General features: G+C 37.7%; 1 protein-coding gene across 2 annotated transcripts in view; it reads right to left on the reverse strand.

Annotated features, from left to right (window-relative positions):
• Positions 1–1,926: 1,926 nt before the first annotated feature.
• The window catches only part of C6H15orf41 (chromosome 6 C15orf41 homolog), a 224,805-nt gene continuing 214,429 nt past the window's right edge, over positions 1,927–12,302 (reverse strand). The window contains exons 15-16 of one of the 2 annotated variants that reach the window (XR_004320518.1): positions 2,407–2,628; positions 1,927–2,232 (exon numbers count right to left, since the gene is read on the reverse strand). The gene's annotated coding sequence lies outside the window, so the exon portion shown is untranslated. The remainder of the gene's footprint in view (positions 2,233–2,406; positions 2,629–12,302) is intronic. The other variant, XR_001367135.2, reaches the window with a different exon arrangement.

The following is a 12,302-nucleotide window of genomic DNA, read 5'->3' on the forward strand; positions in this document are numbered from 1 at the left end:
CACGTTCCAGAGCAAACCTCTGGGGTGGAAACCAGCATTAGTATTTAGTATTTTGGTGATTCTAATGTGTAGCCAAACTTGAAAACCATCGTCTTAGATGATGTCTTCTGTGTACTTTCCTTAAGGTGAATTTTATGTGGTTTTGAGGTTTCAAATAATATAACTTTTTTTTTTTTTTTTTTTTTTTTTAACAGCAGACACCATTACAGGCTATTCAGTTCTGATGGAGAGACTCACAATTGTCCTGGAGTATGGCGAGGCACAGTGCTCGGTCTAGGTTCTAGAATTTATATAATTTAGGGCTGGGATTGGGTGAAGGCTTTTTTCACATACACAGTTGTGAGGTGGACCTGCTACAGCTTCATTTCCCATTTATGACACCTGATGTCCTTTTAATCCAGATGGCAGTTCCTTTAAAGGGTGCCGTGGCTTGAAGACTGAAGGAGACATCCTTCACACAGCTGTCCTCTTCCTCCTGGGGTGTGCCTGATGGCTGTTGTCAGGCTCGCGTCTTGAGATGTGAGGGATGAAACACATCTCTGGTCTCCTTCTCCCCTGCCCTCACTTTAGGGTGATAGGCAGCACAAAATATTCTAGAAGCACTACTGCCACCCCCAACTATGGTCAAGCACGAGCACAGGAAACAAGTTAAATAGACAAAACTCCTGCCCTGGCCAGACGCCTACATTTTAAACTGTGCACACTGCATAAAAACATTCGCTAGGATGTAATGTAAACATTGACTTACAGGCTTTGGTGTGCTGTGTGTTTGTGTTGTGTAAGTAGCTTGTTGAAACTGAAAGGGGAAGAGATTTATCATCTTACTCCTACAAGTCAGGCAATATTCTGTGGGGGAAGAGGGATTCTGGGAGCTCTTTAAGTGGGGGAGAAAGCAGGTATTTGGTCTTAGTGAGCAGTGAGATGAACCAAGAGGCTAACGTTTAGCAAAAAGAGATTAATCTACCCAGGAAAGCCAAGTTACTGTATGAAGTAATGGTGTAGAAGTATAAGCTATGTCTTATGCCCCTAGTAAGCGAAAGATAGCTGCAAACTCTTCTATGTGTATTCATTTAAAATAATGGGTTTTGACATCATAATAAACATAGCTACCAATTGTTTATTGGGTGCTTAGCACAGATAAAACAACTTATTCTTCAAGACAATTCTAAGTGGTAGGTAAACTATTATACCCACTTCACAGATGAGACATTGAGAAAGTCTGCAATTTGCCCCCGGTCACAGGGTTAATAAGTGGCGAAGCCAGAACTGTCACTTAAACAGCCTAGCTCTGGATTCACTGAATGTGCATTAAGTTGACTTTGATTGTGCTATGTTATTTCATTCAGTGTGATTGCCAAAATTCCTTATTTTACTTTCTTGCAACTAAGAGAAAATCTTGTGGCTTTAGTCACTTAATTCTACTGGGGTTCATTTGAGATGAATGATAATTATTAGTGCCATCTAGCGATGTTTGCTGATCTGATAGAATAAATGAAGAATTTATAGCAGGACACTGGAGTATCAATTAATTGATTTATTCACAAGTATTTATTTTCCTGAAGTGAAAATTGGATATAGTTATTAATTTAATGACTATTCTTTCTTTGATAAAGAGGGGAGAACTAATAACTATTGGGTAATTCTAATTTATCTAACTTCCATAATAACTAAATCAAACTCATTTGGAAATTTTAAACTGAGAAAAATTTATATGGGTAATAGAAAAGACCATAACAGCTTGAAGAGGTTTAGAAAAAGTTGCAAGAATTGCAGACCTTCCTGAAAGGCATCTTACAACGTGAAATGAATGAGGGTAGATGTTCCTATAATTGGTTATTGTATATCACAATTACAGTTGAAGATAATAAGCCAGGAATTCAGAATTTAAAGGTCTTAGGATATAGTACCTGACCCTTACTAGGCATACAGTAAACAGTTGTTGAACGGATATTACAGAATGAACTCAAATTACTGCCACAGAGGGAAACAGGCTCAAATGTCTTTTTTTGCACATTTTTATTTCCATTTTTCTACCTGAAATGCATGTTGCTAACATCACCAATGAGTATGAAATGAATGAATCAGATTTAGCTTCATCACATTTCAGATATAAAAGATTATCTTGAAAGACGACTATAACCAATTTCTCTTGACTTCCTCAAGCCATGCACTCAGCTTCTGTTCTGTGGTTCTATTTCTAGTGTCAGCGTCGTTTGTCTTTTCCTGGTAACCCTTAAAAAAAAAAAACAAAACTTGATCTTCATTCTTTCAATTGCTTAAAATACGTTGTCCACTTTTAGCCTCATTAAAGGGCATGCATACTTGGGAAATTTTACCAAATGACCTAAGATGTGTTCCTTTGTTTTTAACTATACACTTTTTAGGAAAAAAAATAAGTGATTTTACCCCAAATCCCATCTCTCTTCTTTCTTTTTCTCGATGGTCAGCATGCAGGAGGTTCAGAATCTCTGGAGTCTGAATGGTCACTCCTCCCAGACCTGCGTTGTCAATATGGAAATACTCGTGGATACTCATTAACCCCCTGACTCTTCTCAGTTCAGCAGTTTCACTCTTCCATGTGCTGCTGTGAATCCATGTCATCCTTCCTGCTCAATCTGATATTGGAGACTGGCCCAAGAGGAAACAAAACAAGAGGAATGAAAAACCAAATTGGGTGTCAGGCATCCTTGTCAGTGCCTCTGAGCCAGTGGATAACACCAGGGAAACCAGAGGTGACAATTTTGTGCCCTGGTTTCTGCCCTGCTATGATGCAGATAATATTAGCCTGGTGAGTGGCTGGTGAACTTCAGGTGAAAGTTTCTGTAAATCATGGCCACGGGACTTGTATTGTTTTAACTCAATCCCCTGTTGAATTAGAAGCAAAATCCATTGAGGGGAGCAATGACTTTATTTCAAAGGGGGACCTCGGGTTGATCAGTTGTATTTCCAAGCCTGAAACGAAGACCACTCAAGCCTGTCTTTGCCCAAGCTTTTGGTGGGGGCGAAGAGTGCCCCAAAGTTCTAATTTTCAGCCGGTATCTCAAAGGTAATGTCTAGAAATCAATTTTCTGCTTGTCCTCTTGTTTAGTCAAGGGGAAAAACTTGCTGCTCATGAAGGTTTGAGGGCCTGACACCACTTCAAGAGAACTCTCCAAGATCACAGGTTAAGGTAACTTCTGCGTAAGCTCACCCTCCCCACCCTGCAGAAAGCCTTAACCTTGACCTAGAGGGGATTTCCTTTCTAGAGGAGAGCAAGGAAATTCCGTTTCCATGTTAACAGAGGGAGGTCTCCCCCTGTCACTGCCTGCCGCTGTTAGCTCTGTGGGCTCTGGGAGCCCAATTATGCGTGGAGGCATTAAAAAAGGAGCCAGTGTTCAAACTGGCGTGCAGAAGACATGGACACAGATCCTGTCAACAACTAATGGAACGGGCTGGCGTGTTGGCATACACATTGGTGGTCTGGAAGATTACCTTTCAGAGTGGACTTACTGTGCAGTTGGAAATGAGCTGAAACCCCCATTTCTATACCTTTCCTGCTTGGATGGTTTGGATGCCATCGGCACAGGCAGCAGAGACAATAACAGCAGGTTAACTGTTCATGTAAGTGTAATAATAGTCTTTAACAGAAGAAGAGTAATTACCTTTGTCTAGTTTTCCCTGCTGTAAAAGTGTAATAAAATAGAGACCGGTGTCTACCGTGATATGCCCCATGCCTCTCTTCTGAAACACACGCCAATGACTCTGAAACATCCTTTGATCATAAGCTGAATTCACATCTTAATTTTGAAAAATCCATTACTGTTGGGTAGATTCCTCAAATGCATTTGACAGCTCTCAGGCCAGTGCTATTAGGCGAGAAATCTCAAAGCCATGGGAGATTTACAGCCTGGGAGATCATAGAGCATGAGTGGGTGCCGGCCCATCCCCCTTCGATTCTCCAGCATCACGATGACAGGAGGTATCTGTGCAGCAGGAGGAAGAGCCTGAGAGGGGTGGCTTCATTTGGAAATAGAATCCCCTGTTAGCAGCCGGAAGCAGTGGTGCTGAAAAGCAATCGCTGGTGTCAAGAACTTTCTTAGCTAAGCAGTGCAGCTGGCGGCAATAAATAGCATTCTAATAAAGGAGGATGTTCAATCCATGACATAAGTGCACACTGTTTCAACTACCAAACATAATTTATGAGACTGCATATGTCTGAAATGGATTTCCCCCCTATACATTTATAAATAAAAATGCAAAGATTTCAATAGGAAGGAAAGATCTGCATTTTAAATCAAAGTAAAATGGGACGATCAATGAGAAGTGCACTGTTTTTTTAAGTCCACCATGATCCATAACATTTTAAAGATGCTTTGGGTGTCACGCAGTACAATTACGTTCATTCCTAAAAAAGACGGATGCCGTTTTCTATGGTAGTGGATGCTGTATTTATGACAAGGGGTCTTAGAACTCGCCACCTCCTCCCAGAAGCTGCAAAAAGGCAAACGCTTAGGGTATCCTGGACCTCACTTTCAAAGATACGAGCACATGTTCTTACACGAGCCATTAATGAAATCCAGTCAATTTCACATAATCCTTAAAATGGTCCTGAAAATGATGAACCAGAAAAGCCACGTGTGCTATTAGTAAGGCTTAAACAACGGGGCTCATCTGACCTCTTAACTCATTGACTCTGCATGAGTAAATAAGTTATTAGTTTTGACATAACTAGTGGTTTATTTTGCCATCCACTGCTGTTCTTTGTTACATGTTCTATTCATACCACATGTTATTGCTCTTTATAATTATTGTGGAACATAGCAATTGCACAGACTGTATCATATCCCACTGGGATAAACATCGTGGATGAGGGACCAGAAGAACTCGCCTTTGACTTAAAGTTTATTCCTACTGCTTTCTTTACATGAGAAAGATTTTCACTGATGCCATTCACAAAACTAACTCTATGTTTTAATGACTATGGAGTCACTCTGAAAAGCACTTTAGCCAGGAACTCCAAAAGCCAATTTGTTTTCTACTGTGAGGTGTGTGTTCAAGCTTATGAAATGAATAGCTGGTTAATCTTTTAAGCTAGTACTCAAGATAAAAATCTGCTAAACCTGGAAGTAAAATACGGCATGCACACGGCTGTATTTTGAAATTAATTTTTCCATACTGTGCCTGTATAACTGTTTATTAACATCATATTTTTGCTTTACAAAGAAAGGGTATGGGAAGCGTAGGTGCCAATGAACACCAGTATTTCCCTATCACTTTGTTGGCTTTGAAAATTCATTACTTGGTGGTAGAAAAGCCAAATTTCTATTCTTTCCAGGGTGGAAACATTAAAAATTAGGAGTTACAGCATTAAGATATACTGCTAAGTGGATTTTCTTCTTTTGTGTGTTTTAATTGTAAATGCAAACCCAGCATTAATATCATAGAGTCAAGAATAGAATAGAGTCAAGTACAGAATAATGTGAAAGTTCTGACATTGTCTACTTGGCAGAGAGGAAGCACTTGAGGTAATTAGAAGGCAGAGAGCTCCTAGAAGGGCTGTGCTTGCCTGCGTCCCCTGAACTGTTAAGAACTGGATGGTTTCAGCAATATATATGAACCTGATAAGGATTTGAATACAGTGGTTTCTGGGGGGGATTCTAGGCAGATGCCATGAGGATGTGCTTAAAAAGTTGAACAGTAGTAATGAATTCCCTTAAATGTCTCTTAAAATGTATATGGATTCTCCAAGTCCATACTCTGATTTTCTGTGTGAGGCTGATAGCTATAAGTCAAAACAGGGGAAGGGACTTGGTCAAGAATTTAAATCACTTACATACATGTTCTTTCTCTAGGTCACCCACAGAGAAATCTGAAAGTTTATCTTACTTTTTAAGGAGGAATAAATGGGCATATGGCGACCATTAGTTATCTTAAAAAATAAGTTTTGGTCATGGCTGAATATTGCCTCCTTTATTCTGGAATCATTAGCTCAGGACTGAACTAACTTGACACACGTGTACAACATGAAAGGAAATGCTGACCAAAAAAATTCTCTGTTATGGTTCCATACAATAGGGACTAGAACACACCTTTGCTGTTGATTGCGGGTGGGACCTGGACAATTTTAAGTGCAGCAGTGGAGTTTTAAGTGGTACCACTCTGATTCCCACATAAAATTCCACCATGCAAATTGAGGTTGTAGAATCATCTGAAGTTCCTTTTGAAAAAGAGAATTTAGTGACAATTTTCTCAATGGAGTCTTTTATCGATAATCTTCAATAGTCTCTTTTTTAACAGAAGAACATGTGCTTTCTACTGTTAATAAAATTTTTCTGGTGGTTTATGAGGTAACAATGGAAAATTTTGAGGGACATATTCAACTAAAAGCAGTAATGCCCAACTCTGGATTGCCCAGCCCAACCTCTCTCTTGAATGCTAGATGTGTATTTTTTTTTTGATTCATAATTTTTTCTTTTAAAATTAAAGTATAGTTGGTTTACAATGTGTTAATTTCTGGTATACAGCATAGTGATTCAGTTATACATATATATATTTTTCCTTTTCATATTCTTTTTCATTATAGGCTATTACAAGATATTGAATATAGTTCCCTGTGCAATACAGTAGGACCTTGTTGTTCATCTATTTTATATATAGAAGTTAGTATCTGCAAATCCCAAACTCCCAATTTATCCCTTCCTACCCCCTTTCCCTGGGTAACCTTAAGTTTGTAGTCTATATCTGTGAGTCTATTTCTCTTTTGTAAATAAGTTCATTTGTGTCATTCTTATAGATTCCACATGTAAGTGATATCATGTGGTATTTTTTTCTTTCTCTTTCTGGCTTACTTTACTTGGTATGACAATCTCCAGGTCCATCCAGGTTGATGCAAATGGCATTATTTTATTCTTTTTTATGGCTGAGTAGTATTCTATTATATATAGAATATATATCTTTATATATATTCTTTATCCAGTCATCTTCTTTATCCAGTCATCTTTCAATGGACATTTAGGTTGCTTCCATGTCCTGGCTGCTGTAAATAGTGCTGCTATAAACACTGGGGTGCATGTATCTTGAAGCACCTTTATTATGGTATGATTCCTGTACAGTAAACTATGCATAGTTCAGATGTACAATTTGATGAATTTTGATAGACGTATACATCAATGAATGTATACCACCACCACTATCAGGATAGCTAACATTTCCATCACCCCCCGAGAGGTCAAGCTCATTTTAAATATGAGCATTGTTTTTACATACTTATTTTCATTTTGATAATGATACATAACTCACTTTAATTTACCTTTACTTCCACGAAGTTTCTAAACAACATTTCTATTAAAAGTGTCAAATAAATACTTCAAATATGAATGTCACTATTGATGAGAAGCACATGGACATAAGAGATGGCGTTATTAGAGCACTATTAAGGAGAGTCTGCTTTTCGCCTTACACTTCTGTGACCAGAAGTCAACTCTAAGGAGGTTCTATTTACGTACAATAGAAATGAACTGATTTAAGGTGTAAAGTTCACTGAATTCTGGCCAATGGATCTCCATGTAATTATCAGCACAATTAAAATACAAAACATTTTCAATATCCCCAAGGTTTCCTTGTGCCCCTTCTCAACCAATCTCCTGGCCCCCATCAGCCCCAGGGAACTGTTGATCTACTTCTGTTCCCAAAGATGAGATTTAACTTTTTTTTAGAGTTTCATATTAATGGATTCATCTGGCTTCTGTCTGAGCATTACCTTTTTAAGATACATGCATGATGTTACATGCATCAGGACTACATTCTTTTTTATTGCTGATTAATATTCCATTTTATAGATACACAGAAATTTATCCATTCACCTGTTGATGGACATTTGGGTTGTCCTCAGCTTCTGGCTATTATAAATAAAATTCCTATAAATATTCATGTATAGTCTTTGTGTTGACATGTTTTCATTTCTCTTGGATAAACACTCAAGCATGGAATTGCTGGATCATTGGGCAGTATGTTTAACATTTAAAGAAATTACTGGGGGGAGGATATAGCTCAGTGACAGAGCACATGCTAAGCATGCACGAGGTTCTGGGTTCAATCCCCGGTACTGCCACTAAAATAAATAAATAAATAAACCTAGTTGCCTCCCCCTCAAAAATACTGAGAATTTAAAAAGAAAAAAAATTTTAAAAAGAGAAAAAAAAAAAGTGCTAAATTGTGCCAAAGTGGTTCTCATCAAACCTTGATTCTGTGTCTTTAAAATTTTGGCTGTTTTAATGGGTGTGTATATTTAATGATTTTACTATGCATTTTCCTAATGACTAATGATATTGAATATCTTTCCTTGTGCTTATTGGCCATTTGCATATCTTTTTTTGTGAAATGTTTTTTGCTTATTTTAAAAATTAGATAGCTTATTTTATTGTTGAGTTGTAAGAGTTTTTTATGTAACCTGGATACAAGCCTTTAATAGAAATACATTCTGTAAATATTTTCTCCTGGTCTGCGGCTTGCCTTTTCATTTTCTTGGTGGTGTCTTTCAAAGAACAGAGATTTTAAATTTTGATAAAGTCCAATTTATCATTTCTCTCAGGACTCATACTTTTTGTGTCCTGTCTAAGGAATCTTTGCTAAGGTCTCACTTTTTTTTTTTATTTTTAAAAGTAATTATATGGTTTTATAGTTTATGTTTAGGTCTCTGGTCCATTTTGAGCTAATTTTTTGCATATGATGTAAGGTTGGGGCGTGGATTCATTTCTTTTTCCTTATGAATACATAGTCATTCCATTATCATTTTTTGAAATATCTTTGTTTTCTCCGTGAATTACTTTACCATCTTTGTCAAAAATCAATTGACATATATGTGTAGGTCTGTTTCATTGATCTATATGTCTATTTAGCACACTGTCGACAGATTTCCGGAGCTCATATTAAGTCTTGAAATTAGGTAGAACAGTCCTTCAATTCTGTTTTTCTTTTTCAAAATTGTCTTGAATGTCCTAAGTTCCTTGCATTTCTTTATAATTTTCAGAATCAACACATCAATTTCTTTAAAAAAAAATAATGCTGAGATTTTGCTTAAGGCTGCATTGACTCTCTAGCTAAATTTAGTGAGACATGACATCTTCACAAGAGTAGGTCTTTTGATCCAGGAACCTGATAGCTCATTTATTTCAGCCTTCTATATTTATCTCAGTAGCAATGTGCACATTTTCAAATAGTTTTGTTAGAATTTATTTCTCAAAGAGGAACCCTAATTCTTCCCTTTGTGGTTTGGGTCTTGTCATACTCTGAGAGGACAATATATGGACTATTGAAAAACAAAGCAGAACCAAGAAAAATCAAACCATTTTGATGTTGAGCATAAATAATTTCTCTCCTTCCATGCTACAATCATGTCCATAGAGTAAAACTGGATTCTTATGTAATGCAGATGGAGATCAGTTAAAGAGAAAACTTATTTCTTTACAGTATGAGAAAAAATGACACTGGCAGTTCACAGACATATAAATAAATAACTCCAGGCCTCTAAATTTTAACATTATAGGTAGGCATTTAGTGGATGTGAAGATATGTACCTTTCATTTGAACTGTGTATGTCATGAACATATCCTTAAACAACCTAGCTGGAAGAGAACTGCCCCTTTTCAGGTTTTTGCTTTCCTCCTTTGGTAATGTCATGGGTCCAAGGCCACATGATAACGACTGAAGACTTCATGTGCTGGTTGTATGCTAAGATTATATATGGCCTTAGGTTATAGGAGATTATAGATGGAAAGTTCCCAGAGCAGACTGCAGAGTTTAGACTGAGAGTTTGTATCTATATCTTATGTCTAGGCTATAGATTACAGTAGATTCACCCAGGATGTTTTCTGTTTGGCCTAACTTAGATTTACTTAGATTTCATGACTTTGTAAATGTCAGGGAAAAGTACAGTCCACAATCCTTTATCTGTAGTTCTGAAAAAACCTCCAATTTTTAAAAAATTGAAGTATAGTCAGTTGCAGCATGTCAATTTCTGGTGTACAGCACAATGTCCCAGTCATGTATGTATAAACATATAATCATTTTTATATTCTTTTTCATTAAAGGTTATTACAAGATGTTGAATCTAGTTCCCTGTGCTGTACAGAAGAAATTTGTTTTTTGTCTATTTTTATACATAGTGGTTAACATTTGCAAGTCTCAAACTCCCCAATATATCCCTTGCCACCTTCTTTCCCCTGGTAAGAGTCCCACCATACGACTGTTTACTACGTCTGTGAGTCTGTATCTGTTTCGTAGATGAGTTCATTAGTGTCCTCTTTCAGAAACCTCCAAAATTTTTAAAAATAACATTTGGTAGCAAAACCTGATCTGAACTAAACTTATTTAGTGCCGAAATCTGACCTTACCTGACATGAGGCTTTTTTGTCTTTTCCATCATTTAGTATGAATTAAAAAAAAAATTCACTACAGAAATGTTTATGCATTTGATAACGGGCTGCTGTTGCATGGCCTGCTGGGGATGTTACATAATACGTGGTGTGTTACACATATCATTATCTTAGTTTTCTAAAATCTGAAAAATTCTGAATTCTGAAATACACTGGGGCCCAAAGGATTTAGACAAGTGTTTTGGACTGTGTATCTGATTTCTTGTGTATCTTGCTGTTATGCAGACAAGCTGTGGTGAGTCTGCAGAATTCATTTCTTTACGGGAGTCACACCTGATTTGTAAGCAGCCATGACAGCTGGACTGCAGAGTTCCCGCATCCTCGCCAGCCCAGACTCCATTCTGCCTTTCTAATAGCACCTGGATCCTTGAGGGGAATGACCTCTTCTCTGCTGGGGGAGCTAACCCTGGTGTCTCCTCGCAATATACAAGCTGAAGGGGACAGAGCCTCCCTTTTCCTGCTCCAATGCCGTCAAGTATTGGGTATGTGTGATCCAAACTTGGTGGGCCAATCAGATGCAACAATGCGGCGCCCGAGGGAAGACTCACACAGGCACCACCAATCTCAGCAGCAAATGCCAACCAACACGTTCCTGTACCCTAGCCTTCTGGACTTACTATTTTCAGCCTTGTCCCCAGCACTCGGTACCTGTGAGTGTGACCTTATTTGGAAATTGGTTCTTTGCAGATATAAGCAAGTTAAGAGCATTGTGAATTAGGGTGGACCCTAACCCAATTGCTGGCATTGTTATAAGAAGAGACACACAAACTCACAGTGAGAAGGCCATGTGACAAGCGAGGCAGGAATTGGAGTGATCCATCCACAATCCAAAGAACCAAGGATGCTGGGAACCACCGAAGCCAGAAGAGGCGAGGAAAGATTCTTCCCCAGAGCCCTCAGAGAGAGCATGGCCCTGCTGACACCTTGAGTTTAAACTTTTAGCTTTCAGAACTGTGAGGGAATACATTCCTGTTGCTTTAAGCCATGTAGTTCGTAGTATTTTGTTACAGCATTCTTTGGAAGCTAACACACTGTCAAAAGATTCTCTTTTGGTTAAGTCAACAGTATTTGTTTCTCTTGTTTTCAACTAGGCATTCTAACTAATACATCAAGGAATAATCTACACATGTTTGTGTGAAACATGTATGTTATAAATTTTTAAAAAATTCTAAGCAGGAGTTTATTTAGATAAAAAAGTTAAATTTTCCTTTCTGAAGTATTACAAGTACCAAGGTTAAAAGAAAAAAAGAGGAATTAAAAGTTCAGAAATTCAGATACAGACTACAGGGCCACCAAAATTCTGAAGTTTCCAAAATAAAATATTTTGTTGCTCACAGCAACAAATTAGTGAATAGCCAATTAGGGGACTGCCTTTAAATATATCAAAATAGGCTGTCCTTTACATAAGAGAAAGTCTTTCTGTTATGATTGCTTTCCAAGATATATTACATTATGATAAACGATCATGTACATTGTTTTGACAATCGGAGATTTTATGAATGAGAAACTGATTTGCCTGCAGTGGTGAACTGAATTGTGAAAAAAGCATTAGCAGTGACGATATCATTTAAAATTTGTTTAAGAATTGTGTTACAGTTTTGCTTTCTTTTTAATCAGGGGCAAAAAAAGCAGCCAAAAGGCATTTATTCTGCAGTAATAAGCATCTGACAAGTCTCATTAGAAGAACTCACTCGCAAATCCAAAGGTATAGGCTGGTTTGTTTCTGCTGAATCATGTTTACCTGACCTCTCAGCTATAGTAGAGAGGTACCCTACTTGTGTGTTTAACCCTGTGCATGGGGGAATGTCACCAGCTTTTGCTATTTATTCCCAGGTTCTTCAAGTGAAAGTGATGATTCTCACCAGTTTAAAGGGGTTGTGTAGTAATCGG

This window comes from Camelus ferus, chromosome 6 (assembly GCF_009834535.1).
Source record: "Camelus ferus isolate YT-003-E chromosome 6, BCGSAC_Cfer_1.0, whole genome shotgun sequence".
In the NCBI taxonomy this organism is placed as follows: Eukaryota; Metazoa; Chordata; class Mammalia; order Artiodactyla; family Camelidae; genus Camelus; species Camelus ferus.